The sequence below is a fragment of the Varroa jacobsoni genome, unplaced genomic scaffold, assembly GCF_002532875.2.
Source record: "Varroa jacobsoni isolate VJ856 unplaced genomic scaffold, vjacob_1.0 scaffold_423, whole genome shotgun sequence".
Taxonomy (NCBI): Eukaryota; Metazoa; Arthropoda; class Arachnida; order Mesostigmata; family Varroidae; genus Varroa; species Varroa jacobsoni.
The window spans coordinates 3,689-23,997 of record NW_019213325.1 but is presented as its reverse complement, the minus strand read 5'-3'; the positions used below and the strand labels follow the sequence as shown (position 1 = coordinate 23,997).

Here is a 20,309-nt window from a genome sequence, read left to right as displayed (position 1 = left end):
CTTTCAAAAGCCGCACGATCCGACTACCTGTTGTGCTCTGTCTAACAGAAATTGAGCAGCATAAAATGTAATAGCAATTGTAGTCGGATCTACCTGCGTACCTACCTACCTACCTACCTACCTACCTATCACCATAAATATCGGGTCTGACGAAATGCACTTTCTATTTACAGAAGTGCATGTACACCAATATATACCATCAGCGCTCAGAAACCCATGCCACGTTTAAATGTTTTCGACGTTGCTCCTGTTATGTATTGCAGGTTTATTCATCAGCTTAGCGCTTGTATGTAATTCCCTGCTTATTCCATGGACCTCGTTATGAAGAAGCAAAAAGAAACAATCGTTTGCGGCGCGTCTTCCGCGTTCGATGTCGATTTTGCTGCCAGTCTCTGAAGTGATTGCGGCCAAACGTCTGGCTAGAAGCGAAAGTATTAACCACCCGTTCACACCGATAAAATGGATCGTGCAGAGTCTGGAAATACCTGCAAGCGTCGAAAAACAGGTTCGTAGCGAATCGTTCTTTGCTTGAGGAGCAACGCTGGCTTGACGGTTAGCTCTAGCTACTACTGCTGCTGCGATAACTGATACTAGCATCGCTGCTAATGTACAAAAACGATATATGCAGGCGGGCAAACTTCGTTTCGTAGGAACGGGCTTCTTTTGTCGCTTCATCGCGCTTCTCGATCTCTCAAAACTCTGGTTTACACATTATCCTTCGTCACTATCCTTGTGTTGGAATGAGAAGAACCAAAGTGAATCAAGCTAAGGTGTCAACTGGAAGAGGTAGCCGAGGGCAGATACTGGAGACGAGCTTTTTGCACAGCATCGATCATGCCGCTAATCGAACTCAATCATATTGTGTTGTAGAGTACGGTTGGGACCGCCGAAATGCACTAAGCGGCTTGGTTCACTCGTTACCGAGTTTTTTTCGTGAACCAGGTGACTCAATGAACGCAAATCTCAAGCCACGTAGATGAGAAAAACAAACGAGACGTTGCCCTTCGTTTAAACTCCGCTTACCTGCAAACCATATACACTCCGTGGGCTTTAGCGCGTCGCTTTCCGTTTGACTACTATTTTGTCTACGGTATCTTGAATAATGGGACAACGGCACCTGTTTTAAACTTTAAACTTTTCAATTTCCACCGATTGGCAGGCTCAGTTTCTTAAATCCACTCTGTAATCTCGGCACTTCGGGGTCAATCGTTGAACGGGCCTCTTGTGGCGGCTTACGATGACCCAGCAAGAGAAGCAGAAATTTCAGTGTTTCAGGTGAAATTTAAATCCCTATTGAAAATTATTGCCATTCTGCTTATTTTTTGTTTGAGGAAACCTTTGCATTATTCTTCGAACGTTGTCTTTGGTTGTTACCATAGAAGCTCTGAGGTTGAGGGCAACGAAGTGGCTGAAATCGCCGTGATAAGGTGGACTTCAGTTTGGGATAATTGCTATGTTTATATATTGACACAGCTCTTGAAGAGCTTTTTCTAGAGGCAACAGGGATTAGTTCAATATATATGGGCTCTGGCTACTAATAGATCTCCTATTGCAAGTGAAGCCAATATATCGGTCTTTGAGTAAGCGAGTATAGTCTCAGTTCGCATCAATAGATGTACGTAACGTTGCAGCTTCGGAAGCCCAAGCAACGGTGATATGACATCGATGCACGTATAGAGTATCTTTACAAAACTCGATGGTTTGTTTTTTGTTCATATAGGTATTATTTCTATACTGATTCTACTATAACACCTAACCTACTAAGTGATCAATCACTTAGGCGTATAGAGGTTTATGTGAAACAAAAATTTCTTATAGTTTATTGTCAGAGCAATCCTATACAGAAAAAAAAAAACACGACCACTGGTACAACCATTACCACGGTAAGTAGTGACAAAAAATCAACCATCTTGAGGGTAGACTCGTGATTAACAGACCATGGCTTCAGGAAAAGTCACCATGAAGCTTTTTATTATAGTATGTCAGTAGTTTGTAGCTTTCAAAATTATGGTTTAGAGTTGTCCTTTATTTTCACTAAACGCCGATTGTTTCGAGCTTCTCCACTTGTAAAAATATAAAATACATTATTACCTCTATGTCTATGATGCCACAAACAGCTATGCTACTGTTTGCGTATGATGTCACATAGCAGATTACTAGTTTCTCTTAAAACGTGTCCAATATATCGCTAAAACTACATACTTTCCATTGGAAAAATCTAAAGTAGTTATTTTCCAGGAAGGTACCATAAAGATTCGTTTTTCCGTGCACTGGCATGCATATACCAGGCATATATATATAAACAACAAACACCGCTATCTGAACAACGTGATCATTACCTTTCTGGGACGCAGCATCATTGTCGAGGCCACAAAAAAGTTTCTTACTCAAAGTCTTTCTGTAACTTGCTGATAGTTCGGGGATGAGTTCTGCACCTCGTCTGTATAGTAGGCCAGAGCACCTAGGACAGCGATAGCAATGACGGCGCCCAGGAGTTGCTGCTACTAAAAACGAGAAAAGCCTCAATTACTCGAATAAGATCGAAGACTAGGCTTCCATGATTTTCACTTGCGATCGACAGATACCTATTCTGTAGCTCGATCGACTGCCATGCTTGAGCTCGGCTGAAACGCCCACAATCTCTGGTGGGACGGTGGTATTTCGTTTTTGACGCTAAGCAAAGGGCGGAACGAAAAAAGACGTAGGGAATGAATAGATCTCATCCAGAACAGGCCTAAGGAATAGGCCAATTTGCATCCTTTTGACCCTCTAGGTTGTCTACTTCATCCAGCTGGCCCATCTTGCGATTCCGTTTCTTCGGGCGTTGTCGAGAAAGCGAGAGAGAAAGGAGAAGAGGAGCAAGCTTAGGGAAAAAGCGCTTCTCCTTGTGTACGCACTCGTGCGAATATTATGAGAGATTTTGGAATTAGTTGACGCTGCTATGAGTATTCTCGTCGCCTCCCACTTGCGAGGGCTAAACAAGGCTCCAATAACTTGAATTGGACGGAGCTAAGGCTTGGTGCAGGTCTTTATGTGGAGCTGTATTGGTAAACAGGTCACAGCGCAGTAAAAGCACCTACCCGAGCAAATCGTATTCTTATACTGTAGTGTACATTTCTGTATAAGCTGTTGGCATGTGTGTGTGTCTGCGGTCCGACAGAAAGAGCTTTTTCGATCAAGGACGCATACTGGCTAGCGTTGGCCGATGCTGGACGCAACAAAATCAAACATTCAAGTAAACAAGGCCTTTTTTGTTTTGAAGAGAAAACGATAATTCTATACTCATTGCCTTTTGCGCTTTACTCCTATGGTTCTATTGTCTAACGGCTTAGAGGATCATAAGCTTGGTCTACACAAATTACTGCGACTACAACTTATATTGTGATACAAGTAGGAGACGGGTGTAGCCTCAAAACAAAAATCTGATATACATACAATTTACTACGTACCACCTTTCCAGCGTATGAAATTTTGTATTTTTGCTTATACGTTTGCCCCTTTCTACCTAAACATTGGATGAATAAAGTCACCTCTGGTCCGAAGGGACGATGAAGTAACAAAGCGCACAAGGAATATCTTGCCTGAAATCAGCCACGTGGACGTAATCTGGCGGCTAAATTCGCGTATGTGTTCTCCTCGTACTTTGCCTGTCATTTCTTCTATTTCATGTGCTTACCTAACATAAATATGACGTCATCAAATTTCTGGGCATGTGCCTCGGGCTGTTAACTTTAGTTTATCTTTGAAATAGGCTTCGGAAGTAACGGTCTATAAGCGTATGCGACGGTTCTACGCAGCCCATGTATAGAGATCGTGTTTTGTTTCCGAACGTTTGCATTTTTCAAAGGCGTTTCACGTCAAGCAGTGCGACTGGTGTATTTTTCGGTCTACAAATGAATGAATGGTACGTTTTTTAGCCCACTTATTTTTCACGACAACATCTCAGCCTGAGGTTTGTCTCGCGATGCTGTATTGTTCCCGTGACAACTTGGTGGGTAAAGGATTTGTCTGTTAATCCTAGGGACACGTTATGGCATAGTTCTGAATCCGCGCATAGACCCCCTTTGTTTCGCGCCGTAAGCCAGCCATATGGTCGAATGCCTGACGCCGATGCCAGACGTATAACTCAAAACATAGGGGGTTGTAAGCTTGCTTACGCATTCAAAATTATGGTGCTATAAAGCAAGCTAAAGGAATTTATTATGCTTATGGAAGTCAGTGCTGCTCGATGACATACATGATCACGAATTTGGTTTATAAATGGCTGTGATTAACTCTGCGACCTTTGAGATCGCTGGTTTTATAATAGCAGAAAAACTGCCCCATCCATAATTGAGGTATGCCTTTGCAGTTCGTCCATCGGAGCGTCAGCAATGTAAAAGTTTTGTATAAATAACTTTCAGATAACTACGGTGTTATGGTCATTGTCTCATCAGACTTCTGACTGTTATCGTTTTCACGGTGGGACCGATACAGTTGACTGCAGTGCGTTAAGCCGAGAAGCTAGCATTACTACTATTTCAATTAAATGTTTTCGACTTTCGATCCAGAATAGTAAGCAAGACAGGCGCTAAACCGTATTAGCATTATGCCATAATATTTTGAATTTACTACATTTCAGCCATTGTCGTACGCGCGGGTTATCCGAAATATTGTATTATTAATAATTTACTGTAAAATAAATTTGATTATTAAAGCGATCCTATGCCCAAGGCACCATGACTATGAATGGCAAAAAATATGTAAACAATAATTTTTTGAGGTCATTTCTCCTTACCACTCGTAAAAAAAAAAGAAATAGAATACACAAGTAAAAAAAACTATCACCTTCCTGTTCAGACCATTTTTCCCCGATGAAAAAACTAAAAGCGAGAATCTGTTGGCCCTTTCATCAGGTAAATAAATTAAGCTAAGTCGTTTTGGCAACCCGCTGTCTTTCCACCATCCAAACCTGCCCCTCCCCCCCAGAGCTCTGTTCACAGAGTTCTAGTCCTGTTCCTCGAATTTTTACAAAGTTCACCAAAGCTTTAGAGCTGAGGCCACCAAACGACGAAACGAAGGCAAGCGACCAATTGTGGACAGACATAATTTAAAAGGTGTCGCGCCGGCTTTCTATGAATTAGCCTTAGAGGCTAACGTTCGGTCGGCTTACTAAGCAGCGGTTGTCAACACTCACTGCCTACCTAGATGGCGTTACCATTGGCCGGACCCCGTAGCTTCATTGTGGCTCCGGCTATTGCTATGGGCGCAGAAACATGAGTCAGGCAGGATATGTGTTTTTAGTATAAGCGCCGGCAAGTAGCAAGTGTCTGGTCTCCGATGTGGGAGGGCGAGGTGCACGGAGTTCTGCAATTGGGCTGTGCGCGTTAGCTCGCTGAAAGCTGTGATAGTAGTCGCTGTGGTACCGGGAGTAGCTATGTGTATAGAAAAGCTTGCAGAGAGGCAAGTGCTTGGAGGTGCAGGGGCGCGGGAGAAGGGGCGTAGCTAATTCTGGTCCACAAATGGCTTGTTAGGGCGGTGAAGCAGGGCAAAGCTAAGAAAGGGGAGGGGAACATGGTGCCGAGTTGATATTGGACTTGTGCTCAGAATACTGATGGGGATACCGAACAGCGGATAAAGGCGGGCCTAGTCAGAACCTGGTGACCAGTGGCCGATGGTCGCTAGTCAACGCACAAACTTGCAGATTCTTAGACCACCAGTAGCAGACAGGAAAGCAGATCGCACAAAAAGTGCCGCTTTGTACCAGGCCGCAGCTCTACCGAACTGGGGTGTTGATGCGACACGACTAGTACCGATACGAACAGATAGCATTGGCGTGGGTTCTACCAGCGTGTTCCTTACCACTAGCTTGGTCCTCCTGGTGTCGATGGTATGATGGTGCGCGCCTAGCATTTTCGGGGAAGTTGCACCCTAGCTGAAACTGCCTGCCCGCCAAAGGTATAAGAAGACGACCACGAGCGAGGGATAGAAGTCTGCCCTTTCGGTAGCTGATCCATCAGCTACTTCGTCAGCTAACAACACAAGAAAAGAATGGTTGGCTCTATGCCTGATATCGCTTCTTACTCTTATACCAGTAGCAATGGCCGTACGGTCATCGCTTTACCTGTTACAAAGTCTACGAGTATTCACTACAAGACCTAAGCCTCTTCGTACAAGACTTAATAGGTTCTTATAAAGGCGCGAAAACTATGGAACCCTTGGAGGTGACGAGTAACAGAGGTGGTCGAAAAAAACAAGTCTTTTAACTACCAATGTTTCTATAGTAAACTAGCCAGTTTTATTATCTTGTGCTGATGGCAGATTTTTGCTTGGACTATAAGCTGCTGCGTGAAGCGACTGGCTGTCATTTTTATAACGGTTCCTTGTGATGCGGTTGTTACTACCGAAACATTGCTTATTGACATGGTAGTCTTATAATTATAGTTATATAAGGTTATCTATTGTACAACAATAGATATATAATAAGATAGATCAGCTTTGCCTTGCTTGTCCTGCCTACTCCTACGCGTCTCATTTTACACAAATGACCTGTTAGGACCAAGGTGTTGAGTTCAACCTTCTGTTGTGCGACATCGGAAGTCATGCGGCAATGACGCGAGGAGTCCAATAGAGACTCGAGACGCGCAAGTTGTCGTATGTCGGCGAAAAAAACACTCGAATATGTGAACGGTAGGGAATTGTACCACACGTGTGTGAAAGCTAGCTTGATGATAGATGTGTCTACAGCTTGTGTTATAATTTATCCTCACATTTAAACTTGTCCATAGTAACAATGTACAAATAGAATTTTTTTAACTCTTTAGATCGAAATATGCATTTTATAGAAGATATTTTTACGCCTAATATTCAATAAATATTGGCACTGTTGCTAACTAGTGCCTATTTTAGGATCTTCAAAATAGTTTTCTAGGTTCCAAGCACGCGACTGCGTTTTATTAGATTCTAAGAAATAAATGAAATCTTTGGTGCTATGTTTGAGGTTTCTGATATATATATATACTCTCGCCTAAGAATATGGTGTATATATATCGTGTACATATATTAGATAGGCCGAAAAGGAGCTCGTTTTTTTTACCTAGGAAAAACACAGCTTTTGGACCTGCCTGATTTTATCACGTATTCGACTTCATATGACCTTTTCTTATTTCTTCCACTTAACTTCTGGAAATTTTTCGGGATGCTATTGGAGAGCTGATCTAGCCGCTCTCAGAAGACCTTCTGATTACGAAATGCACTGTTATAAAATTGTGTCTTCCAGCGCTGGGAAGGGATAGTAATCTATTCGGGGGAAATCGTGGATACAAATACATCTTCGACTCAACCTCTTGTAGGACGGTTCTAACGACATTTGTCGTGTGAGGTCTGGCATTATTGTGAAGAAAGATAACTTTACCCTGTCCATTGGATCTTCTTGTTGCATAGCTTTGTTTACTCATTGAAACTCCGCCATATAGAGCTTTTTGTCATCCGTGTCAATGCACCAGATGTTTTTCTGTTTGTAAGACTCCTCCAACCCTCAACAAACGCAAGCGATGATTCTTTTAGGAGAGAGATCTGGTTTAATTCTGAGCCTAGGCGTGTTTCTCAAAGCTATTCATTCTTGTTTTGCTCTATATCGACCTAGAGACGCAATTCTTTGTCATTTATAACAATTTTGCATACGAATCTGTCATTGTGGCTCAGGCGACATATTGAGAAACTATATGAAGCCGAAATTGCTTCCACCCTTTATTTAGTTAATTTTGCATATTGTACGGCGTTGGCAGCCATTTTCGACCAGTCTGCGAGTCGTCTGTCATTGAGGGTTTCAGCCGACGGCGGTGAAGCGTAACTTCTAAGTTAAGTTATTATCTGCAGAGAGAGCAGTTTTTTTTCAGTAACAGACTCCTCGTTGTCACGGGATAGATAGGTCCGGTTGCTTCGGCAGCCTTTAGACGCTGAAAAAGGTAAACACGCTAGATGCTCAAAACGCACATATTTATAGCAGTATATATAAGTTGTTTAGCAGTATGTACCTGCAATTCGCTTAAGTGCATATATATTGAAACAGTTTACACACGATGAATTACGCGAGTCTTGCTGAGTTTATAAAGCTAATTTAAAAAGTGTGTTAGATATCTTAACGATGACATCAGAAAGCAGCAAGCGGAATGATATTGTTTCGCATCTAGGGCACCTACGTGTATCGTCAAAACTAGGTTTCTTGCGGAATCTATAGTGGAACCCGTGCATGGCAGAGCGAACAACGACATGTCTATTCAGTCGGTTTGTCTTTTTCCACTTGATGTTCTTCATCACACTCGAGACGAAGAAATCTTCATTAGGGTTCGTGGATTTTTGCTCCCATGTTTTAAGTTTCGACTTGAAAGCTTCCGTTGCTAGGAGAAACGACGACGTAGATCCTTGGAGAATAGTGGCAGGTCGGCTAGGAGATATGTGGAGCGACTTCGGGTCACTATGCACAGTCCTAGTGCTCCTTTAAGAAAAAGCCTTGATACGATTTCTTTATTTAAAGATCTTCATTGCAAGATCTTCCCAAATGACCCATAGTCCATATATTGCGATGGAAGCTGCTCTGGGGCCGAACAGAATCAGAAAGAAAGAAGTGTTGAATTTTGAAGTTTTTCTTTGATGGTTCATGCAGCCAATATAGCGTTCCTGGACCTTCCAGTGACGTGCACAGTAATATATATACGTGTGTTTAGCCACGACCTGGTTTCGGTGGTATGCTGAAGCAGACGTTTGTGCCCAATTTGTGCCACAAAATTGGGACTATCAAAATGTATTATGCTTGAAGCACTATACATTTTTGAAGTTCGCTTACTCGAATTCACCGATTATCTAAAATGTTGGACTAGAAACTCGTGCTATTTCTTACTGGATTTTTAGCCGCGTTGGAAAGATGATTTCGAGTTAAAAGGAACAACCTTAGGACATGAACTTTCATCGAGATTTCTAAGAAAGCGCCAGCTGGGAAGAAAAGCGGCAAAAGGTATGGAGAAATGAGCGAAGTTTCTGTAATCACAAAGGAATAGTAGTCGTTTAAGGAAACTAATGTTTCACGTCCAAAGCTAGTTCAGAAGTAGTCAATGGCGATTTGCCCTCGAGTTAGTAGTAATAGTTTCGAGTTAAATTACACAGCGTATGTATGCTCTTCTAAATCTCTTAAATAGCGATTCATAAGGTCATTGGTAGTAGTAGCAGCAGCAGCAGCTATCCTACTTTGTATAGCGCCATTGATTTCATATGGTATTCTCTATGGGTTTTTTATGGCAAAAATATGGTTTGAAAAGGGTGTAAAAAAAAAAGGCTAGAACGATGAGATTAAGTTAAGACCCCAATCAACGGAGTACAAATGCTTTTACTTCTTTGTCTCCTCTTATAATAGTATCGAAATGAGACATCGCCTCCATCTTGCGACGTTACATTTCGATTGCTTACTCTATACATTCTCTCACATCCGTGATCTCATTACTAATGGAAAAATTAAATGAAATATAGAATGCTAAACGATCGAGGGTTCGTATTTGACACGTAACTACTGATCGTTGTCGCTTCTGCTTACAGTTAGGTGCCTTTATATGAGCTTACTTTAATGACTCAAAAACTCTTTCAGCAAAGTGGGCACAACCGTTGGGCATGCATGACCGGGACAAAATGGGCTAAAATATCTTAAAATCTACTCTATTAATAAAGTCTTTTTGAAGGTTCGCCGGACCCAAAACAGCCCCTTAAAGTGCGGGAAAAGGGCGACTTTTATTGGTCGCTAGAACTTCATCTTGGGAGGAACTGTGCGACCAATGGAACAACCGATTCGTTAGAGCCCCTAGACAAACGTTATTTTCCCTAATTTCACTGTCGCAAATTGACAATCAAGATTATTGCCTAGTATCTAGGCATCATTCGGCATTACCCGTTTGGTGCTTCAGACAGGACATTTTCAGGTAACCTGATTTTTTTTTCGCTAGTGAGCTCCAATAATAGTGAGTGTAATTTCCCTACTCCTGTATAAATGTACACTGTTGGGTAATAGTTTACTTAATAATCGAACTTTAGCACCCATTGTATATAGCCGAAATAGTTACGTAAGCCCGTAGGTGAGTCAGTGCCCCCATGGCTTATGGTTCATAAAGGAACCACATCTTTTACATATGAATAATAGTTTTAAAATTGGAGGAATACTTTTCTTTAATTAAAGATTAATGTTAATTTGCATGATGATAATGAACTATGAACCACTTTGACATGTGATTTATATTTTTCGATTGGATTCACGTTTTTTTATATTCCTTTATTGGGAATATATTAAGATTACAAGGACATTATGGCAAAAGATGGAGAATAACTGCCGAAGGAAGCGTGCTCAAGCCTCACACTTACTCTGTCCACGCTTGGAAATTAACTTCACATGTACAAGCGAGACGAAGTTTGCTATTATATTTAGAACAACTTCTACTAATTCGAAATCAAGTTCATTTAGCGCTTCGAGAAGCGGAATTTATTAGGATTAGTTGCGAAGTACGAACCTGCTTATTGGGGAATCAGTTTGGGATAATTAACACAGAGTAAAAAATCAACGAAATATAATTACCGCAACCAGAAAGTAACAATGGAATATAGTAGAATAGGAAGATACAACAAGAACTTATCATATAAGAAAAAATCGGTTTGCAATAGAACAACAATTCATATTCGAGTTCTGATGGCAGATAGACCAGATACTATTGATGAAGGGGATAAACTCGCAGATGAGGTAGCCTTAGCCTAGCAGGACCGCTAGGACGAATGTTGCCGAAACGGAGTACAAGATATGAACTCCCAAGTGCATTAAAACCTAGAGTAGAGTTTGGAACAAATCAGGAAGAAACTGTAAGAGTCTGCAATTAAACTATCGTCTCTGTTAGACTAGGTAAATTGAACCCAATTTGTTTGTATTAAAATAGGCTACTATAGTAGCTACAACAGCTAAACGGACGATGGGACAGAATAATTAGTTTAACTAATAGCACAAGAGGCGCAGAGACACCTGGCTAGTTCGTAGATCTTACTATAATAATGATGGGCGCAAGATTTCCTTTTTCGTTCAAATGCAAATGTTGATAAACGTAATTGGATTTCTACAAAATACACTACATCCTTCGAGAAGCTGTAAGTGATTAAGTACTGAGTGAATCCACTGGAGTCAAAATTGGAGATCAGAACATCCCGTACAAACGCTTGTGCTTTTTAGGCGCTAATCCTGTCATAGAAGGGGAACACTTGTGTAGGTGGATCGAACAGTAAGTTCGTACATCTTATGAAGTACGAAGCTATTTCTGTTGTACATTATGCAGTGTGTTTTTATTGAACATATGTTTCACAGAATTTGAGGAAATCAAATACTGGGTTTTAAAAAAGCGAGCAAAAAATAATGTAATATGCAGAAAAAGATCGTAGAATTCTAACGAGAACAACTTTTTTAACGAGAACAACTCTTAGAATTCTTCCTAGATCGAACCTAAGCTGCCAAAGGTTCTGAAGTATATACTTACGGTTCTATAAATGTCATCGCTCACCGTAGGGATAAGTAGAGACAGGAGAGCTGCACTGTGTGCAGAGGGCAACAATGGCCTATTATAAACTCCGAAACCTCTTCGCAGAGGCGTTCGGTTGTACTCTTGTCTACGTTACGGGCTTCTTAAAAGTAAATAGACCTCAACAAGGGGCGAAATCGACTGGGGGGTGATGAACTCCCTGCAGTCCTGTGATAGACTAACGCAACAGATGTTCAGGTATTTTTTCAACTCGTGAATAGCTTACAAAAATGAAGCTGGTTAAATATTTTCTCATTTAATAGTGGGTAACCTAGGTTGCGGAAGTCTTTCAATGCACCTAAAAGTTTGCCCAAAAAACTAAGCAGGTCGGACGTGTGCAAGATATTTCAAATCCTTATTGCGCAACGCCCAAGGATAACATTCACTCGATTGTAGATCAGATGAGAGCAACATTATCTGAATTGCTGAATGCATGACCCAACACCCGAAACATGTTTTATATACATGATGGCGGCAAATTTAAGGACAGTAACCTGACACAAAAGTCAGGAACACGATGTTGTTCAATTGGAGGCCTCAGATATAATTTTTATATCTAATCTATTTTATCGTTGCGTTTTGGTATGGGAATCTAAAAGTATCTTTGCGGTTAGTACCCCAAGTTCAAAGGAATCTACGTTTGTACGAGAAATAAAGTAAAAAAACTCTTCGCTAAGAACTACTTGTCTGCAAGGCACAATAACGTTTAGACATAGACAATCCGCAGAATTGAACTCTCTCTTCTTTCTCACGAATGTCAAATCAGGTTGTGGCCTTTATGACAACGAATTTACTGAACATGAGCTGCTTGATTGTGTTAGACAGGACTATCTGCAAAATCAACAACAAAGGTAATCCTTCCTCTAAATGGCCCTACGGCCTTTCGTAGGCTATTTCGAAGAAACGCTGGTGAAGTGCTTTCGGGCTAGGTATGGCAGTATGGTCCTCAATAATGAATCAGCAGGAGGTTAATGTTTTCACTAACATTCCTATGTAAAAAGGTAGGGCACAATGACAGTTGAATCCAATAGAAGTTCCGTAATTTCCGTCAGCGACAGAAGGTGATTAACACCATTCTAATCTCACACCGTGTGATGATATTGTTGACTCCGAGACGGTGCCATGGTACCGTGTTCGGGACACGTGAACGATCCAAGTTCGAAAACTAACGTGACCCGTTTCATATTCAAAAGCAACGTTTTGAACTGTGCTGAACGTGCGAGTCGACGCTAGGCACCTCTTTTTGTCGCTGGTAAAGTTGAATTCTATTTGGGTCCGCCACCGATTTCGTCAGTTGTTTTTCCGTTGGCGCCTCTAAAAAGAAGCAAATTCTGGCGGTAGCCAGAAGGAAAGGCAAGTTAGTTGAAAGAAAATCGGCTTCTTTTACGTCTTGCAGTAAAGGTGTAAACAGTAGGAGCCTCTATAGTCATTTGTAGAAAATGCAGGGTCAGGTGTTAGCGAAGTGCACGATTTGCAGCATTATGACGTATGAACCAGCACTGAGCACAAGAACGACATTGTCTGCTCTCTTTGATCTCTATCGGGCTGCTTCGAGTCCGTCTGGCTTGTGCTATTTGCTCCGAAATGTAATCGCGCTCGTTCAACTTCGTTGGCACCTATACCGCGTTGTATGATAATCGCGTCGTCGTGGCGATCAGGTGACGAAGGGGCTACCAGTAAAGTTTCCAGCTACGTTTTCTCGAAAAGCGCGTACAGGTCTATGCGGAACAAGTTCTTTTCTCCAATTGCAGCGGTTCCGACTTCGATCAAACACTGCTTGTCACTACCGCCCTCCTTTATGCTGCAAGGAGTGACACGAGGCACGAATATCTATAGACAAGAGCTAGAGCTAAAATTGGGATGCAAATCACCACCGCCTTTGTTCCCCACTCGTCTAGAGAGGTTCAGATCGGCTGTGAAAGGGACTTGCTGGGGACAGGGCCTAGCAGATCGGAAGGCCGTCAATGTCGTCTTCCTGGAAGAAGTGACGCTCATAAGATGAAAAAAATGGTGAAGTCACAATCCAGATGTCGAAACATGACGAAGGAAATGAAAGCTGGTGTGGCTTAGCGAACAACGCTTGCGTTCGATATAGAAGAAAAGAGCACCGACACGTTCGTCAACTCAGGCGAGTTGTACCCGCTCGGCGACAGCGAAGATGACAACTGACTTCTCCCCATGGCAATGGCTTGCTACCTGCTTCACCGTGACGATTATGTGAAGGAAATTTTTAATGGAGTAAGCAGAAAGATGCTTTCTAGAGTAGTACACGGATCTCAAGAACAAAAATCAGAAGAATACGTACACAAACGCACGTCACGAATCGAAATAGAATTGTGTCAGTTGAGGCGTCGTGTTTTTCAACTAAGACAACTAGGCGAGGGGATGAGGTGTGCTTAGCCGCATACCGATGGTGGTATCACAACCGAAGAGTGAGGGGTTGGAAGAACACAAATACGATGCCTTTTGGCTCAGAATGATTTTACCCAGTATCTTGTCCAGTTTCTTGCTGCGTAACACTAGACGCCCGTCAGGCGAGCGCCTTCGACGTCAGGATATAGTAACTATGGCAACAGTGACAAGGATCGGCCTGGCTTTCGAGAAAAACTGCGCTAATCTTCCCAAACAATGCAAAACGCAATCGAAACACGACACAATCTACATGGTCGAATAAATTGGGAGCGAGGAACACAGCAGAATCGACTGAATTAAGCATCTACTATGTTAGACTAGCCTATAATCAATCAAAACCCATTAATATTAGGCAAAGCCAGATGGTTACGTATGCATTAAGCAGATATGGTTACCAAAGCATCTCGAATGCCGCTAATTTCAAGACCTTCAAGTGTTCTTTGCATTCGAGTGCTGGGTAATGTGTGCGTTCGCTTCTCGGTCTATGCGCGTTTTAAGAAAATCTCACAGTTCCTTCCGGGGCGCGCTAAGTATCAATCGAGTCGTCTTCGTCCCGTCCAGCCCAAAGTTTGCGGGAGTTATGAACGAACGGCCTCGTTCTCGGGAAGGCGATGATCTATCATGCGAAGGCGTGTTTCCCTCAGATTAGAAGAGTAAATGGTACTGTTGTGGCTTACACCCTGCTGCAATCAACGCCCGGGCACGAACTCGGACCGTGCATCTTATACAACAAGACATCGGGAGGCGCACCATTACAGGTACAATAGCAATAGAACCAACAACGAACACAAGCCCGCTGTGTAGGTATTCAGTTGGATCCAACAGTCTACATACGCCAGAGTATGGGCCAATGCTGCATTGTCTATCGTGATCATCGCGCTCGAAAGATGCTTGACTAGTCAGTATGAATGTTTGCACAAGGTACAACGAAAATACGCAGAGGAAGACTTATATGCTCTGTTCGAAGTACTATATGTCGTTCATAAATGAAGTTGATCCGATAATAAACCTAGCGGGCTAATAGCGGTGTAGGATATGCCCATTCGATCAATAGAACATTTCATGAAACATTCGTACACTAAAGAATGAATCAGTCGGTCTCTTGACATTGTTACATCATCAAGCAATGAAACTGGAAAGGCAAATGTCAGGCTTGCAATCAAAATAGAAATATCTGACGCCAGAAATGAGAGACATCTCCGAATAGCTCCGCCACGAAGATAAGTACTAATAATAGGCCACAGCACCAAGCACGCCCGATGACAAAGTGCTGAGATAAATTCCTTCTAAAAAATCGTAGGTGTCTATTCGTGCAGCGCTGAAAATGGTCGTCGGTAGCATTGCGTGTTGTAAACGAAAGGTATACTCACAGCATTGGTAGGCCACTGGCAGTCTTTTTACAGGCTGGTTATCAACAACGCATGAAATTTAAAAAGAACAGATGCATCAGCGAGACAGGGAGCTTTTCAGAGACGTTAATCATATCTCGCCATTCATGTCAGAAGTACATGTGCTCTCCATTCCTTTCTTCGGTCAGGACTGTAAAGCAGCAGATGATATTATTGCGAAAAAAAAATAAGAGCTTCCCACCTTTTCCGCTTGCCATATGACAGCGCCCGTTCGTCCGGTACAGCTACAGAGATAAAATGGCCTGCAACATAGATCGGGCCTTTTTTAGATGTGAGATTCCTGACAACCAAGAGTGTCAGGAACCATAGAGTGTTCACACAAAGACTATTGATGATAACAGCGGGCCCAGCCAATTCAACCGGGCTCCCAAAGCCAAACGTTCCAGCATCCGGGTCAGCTTCGGAAGTAATAATCACCGCCAAGCGAAGCCACCGTTAAAAAACCGCCGATGAGAAAGGCAACACCACGCCGGACGGTTGGACTAGAGTTAAACCCGAGAGATCCCAACCGTTCCATTAACCGAGAGCTTCGTGAAGTAGGTTCTGGCAGCGTTGGCCTTGCATCACCACAATCACTTGCGAGGATGGTCACGAAAATTCAAGCAAGACTTTGATGAGACGCTGCAAATCGCATAGTCGTCGTAGTAGCCTAGTGGATAACGTATTTGCATAGTAGTCGAAGGGATACGTGGGAAATAGCCGTGTTATAAAATGCCGAAGCCGATGCCGGCCGCAAAACTTGAAGCATGGTAGTTTTCAAAGCTTGCGTAACAAGAAGCCTTACACGCTAAGCCCCAGTGATAAGATTAAGACACTATTTTGTAAATGATCGCCGAAGAATAGGCTGACCCACCCACGTCGTCACCATGGTGAGACCAGCGAAGAAAAGTGCGTTTTATTAAGCTATTCTTCGGCTTGTTGACTAAGAAATTTAACGGCTACTTAAAAAGTTTACAGTCTATTCGCACGAAACAACATATACGCCGAAGAGAAGGCTTCACAGAAGCGGTGTACAGGATCATGGTGACAAATGTCAAAGGAGCCCTGGCTAGGCCGTGCGTACGCGATGTTGATTGACTTCAAAGCAGTCTTCGACTTAACACCAAACGACAAGGTTATGCTCACGCGTCCTGAGTTGGTTGTGCTTATACACGTGCTAAACCTTGCAGAAGAATAAAATAACTGTCGAGAGTGGCTGCACTTCGAATCCTTACACAAATAATTGGATTGGAACAGGCAAACAACTTGAACTTATTCCTACACTTATTTGTCTGAAGGACCTGTCTGATCAAATAAGAAAGCCCAGGAAATCAGCCTAATTTACTTTATATATAGAAAATTTAGAGATATATGGATCGAATGAACTCCAAACGAAATAAGCTCTAACGCGGCTCCACGCGACAGTCCCAGACCTGACACTGTAAAGACGGGGGCAATTAACTTCAGAAGTGTTAACAGGACAGCAGTCACTAACATTTTGCATTTCGCTGAATCACCTCTTGCCATTAAACGGTTTTCGTACTCTGTTCTGCAAGAGTATAAGTGTGTACGTCAGCAAAAGATGCAGGAAGGCAACGTAGGCCGCCGCCTATTATCTTATCGCTTGTCTTTCGCAACCGGTATTAGCTTGCTCGGCCTCAAAGGAGCTTCGATCGCAACGTAATTTAGGAGGGTCTTACAATGATGATTTCATTTAGGATGATCTTACAATAATTAAGTAGCGTCAGAGGCTCTCGCCTACAAGGGTGCTAGGGCTAAGCACAGCGACCCGGCATGGCGCGCATATCTTGGAGCCGACAGCACTGCTATCCGAAAACCTGCGTTATCGCTTCGAGCTCCCAGCAACAGGAGTATTCAAAGCAAATTTTGAGGACATGGAACAAAAAGCCGCAAAAAGCGGTGGTAATTTTTTGCTTCGGAGGCGACGGCGAACAGTGAGTGAACAGGGACGAAGCGGCTAGTCGTCACTCGCTTTGTCGTGCATGAATTCCGCCATAGACTCTGGTTCCATCATAGACCGTCCTAGAAGAAACAACGTTTTTGTTTGCCGCACACGGGTACTGATGCACAGATGGATTTGTACTAAACAATAGATAAACGCTGATCATTAATTTGTCTAGCTCTCTATAGCAAAGAACTGGATAAGAATGGACAACCGCGTATCAGGTAAGTCAACGGCTAGGTGTTGCGACAGACGCATTATAGGCCCTCCGTAGGCTACCTGATATCATTTTTCATTTGTATGTGTAGAAACGGCAGTGAAGGTTAATAATTGCCGGCTTATATCAAGAGACTATGTTAGGCATATTTTTGGGTCATTCGATCACTGTGTTCTGCGTGATATAACGAAATTTCAAATGTTTAAATAAGACCAACGTTAACGTGCTCTACATGCGGGGTATGGAGCTGCATTGATAACGACGGGGAGATTTTAGGAAAATTTCTACGAAAAAATAGAATCTTCGTATAAAAATGTCAACTGGTTGCCGTGCCATGGATACTAATGCGGGTTCATAGTCATCGACTATAATATCACTGGCTGCATCATCATAGGTTTACGCCCACGCTTCGAGGCAAAGGAAATTATTGTCTGTACCAGTTTAATGTGTTTGTCTGTTCACAATAGTAGTAGAGGGATTTTAGTCTGCTGTAATCCAGAACCTTTCATTCATTTTATTGAGCAAAATATTTTTAATTAACAAGCCGCATTTAATTCATGGAAAGATGTCAAAACAACGCCTAGGACCGAGCGGTTGGTTTTTTCAACGCTTCTCTCTCAGGCGTAAATCACTCGTAGAGACATATACGACGCGTAAATTTACCTGCCAGATAAGTCTAGCTGATTTTAAAACGGTCACCATTGTCGAGGTTTCTGCACGATTACGAAAGGCTCTCATCGAGCTATTTTAGTATTCATACGTTATCTTAATTGACAACGGTTTCTGCATGTTTTAAACTTTTGACTTGACATAGTTTTTACGTGTATCCCATGCCATATTTTCTGCTCATAAGCTTCGTGATGTCAATTTTAGATGCGTTTAAGCGGATCTACTGGCCTGAGGAGAGTAAAATCGTAGTTAAGATGAAGTGTTTTGGCACTTTCTTCTATTAGACGTTCCCTTCATGGTAAGAGTCTAATTTATGGGCACGTATTAGAGGCAGAAAGAGTATAAGGACTTCACCCACTAAACAAATACTAGGTAATAAGCGTAGTTTTAACTGTAAAATATGAGTTGTGGTTTACGCTACAAGCATTTCCGTGTCTTTTCCAATGACTTAATTTCGCACGTGCTGATCTGAGATTTGGCTTAATTTGACGTTGGTGGAACAAAAGTTTATTGTGCTTCATTGGCAATGGGCTGCGTGGATCGGACAGATCCGTGAATTGAAATTTCCTGCGTTTTGTTGATGCTAACGGCGCGTGTCAGCCACCTACTTATCCAGTTAATTTCTTTAATATCGCAATTCAAGTTGACGATATTCACCTAGGAAGGTCTCCTAGAAGGAATCACCTAGAAGGATAGGCTTGTTTTATCTGAATACAGACCCGAAGCCGTTTTTTTCGTATTATGTTAGAACAACGGCTCGACACTAAGATGGTAGCATGCCTTACATGCTGCTTGTGCAGTTCAAGTCGACCGCTATGGATACAAGCTAATTCATAATGTTCAATGTAACCTGGAGGAAAGTGAAACGGCGTTCTCATGGGTGAATATTTACAGGTTTATGAATGGAATCGTGTTCTGATACGACTGAGCATAAAGCCTGTGCAGTTATCAAACGTTTTATTAGCTACTGAGAAAGGTTTTGACAGCCCTAAATGGAAGCGTGTTTATCGCATGTATACATGTTTCACATGTCATACTGGTACACGCTCGTTTTCCTAGAGCACAATCGAAGCTCAAAGAGTTCCCCCTTATTGGCTAATTTTTATTCTTCTTCTTATTAATCTCATGCACAGATACAGATTCCACCGTACTGTGCATAGACTAATAATATTTTACGTGTCTGTTTTCTCGCAAAACTACTAAATTATACAGATATGTAGCATAGCTGGTGAACTTTGCGTGTAAAAGTATATAGTTAGGAAGGCTTTGCCTACACACATAGTTATGAAGAGGCAACCCAATTAACTGTATATCGCCCACAACAGAATAGTTCAGCGAAGATTCTAAAGTCATTCACTTCCTTTCCAGTCGTAGAACGTCTCAGGCCCCTCACGCTACTTTGTGTGTCGGCCGTACAGCGTAGTTGTGAACGACTTATCGAACGTATGCTCCTCTTTGGACCCTTCCTCCTCTAGGACACCAACCCTCGAAGCACTCTCCAGGAGTGTAGTTCTACACACAACGTCAAGCGGCTCCCAATTCTCTTAACTCCGTCCAGCTGTGAATATTCAGTTAGACGACGCAACTAGCTAAGGACTTACGGATTGTTTTCTGGGTGTCTACGACAAGCAGGCAGGCGCTACGATGGGTACTCAAACCGCAGCGATAAGTTCACGTGGAGTTCCGATTATACGCTGTGCATAACTACAATGCGTGAGCTACAAAGAACTGAGGCCGCTTAGCGACGATGTCCGCCACAAAGATGGGGCTGGAAAGTATAAGAGCAAGCAAGAACGTACAGTACAGCGCTAGTAAATAGTAAAAACAGACAGATATTCCGTCTGTTGTAAAACAAACTTCTGCTTTCTATTTCGTCGTAATCGCTATCGTAGGGAGCTGGCTGGCTCAAACGTCCAGCCTCGTAACAGCCGGCCAATCGTGGCAAGGAACTGAGTTCCTGTAGAAGAAAAGCTTTTTAAGGAAAACAAGAACAACTGTGGCATAAGAAAACAGGACCGAAGATATATGAGATATTAGGTTGGGAACGAATACTTCTAGATTAGTGTCTTACCGTGCAGCGGCTATCG

General features: G+C 42.5%; 1 long non-coding RNA gene across 2 annotated transcripts; it reads left to right on the top strand.

Annotated features, from left to right (window-relative positions):
• Positions 1–275: 275 nt before the first annotated feature.
• LOC147753520 (uncharacterized) lies at positions 276–20,000 on the top strand. Of its 2 annotated transcripts, none has more exons than XR_015310982.1 (2): positions 276–505; positions 19,591–20,000. It is a non-coding gene; the product is annotated as an uncharacterized LOC147753520 (long non-coding RNA). The 2 variants fall into 2 exon arrangements; XR_015310981.1 differs by lacking the exon at positions 19,591–20,000 and adding an exon at positions 18,427–18,489.
• The last annotated feature ends 309 nt before the right edge of the window (positions 20,001–20,309 follow it).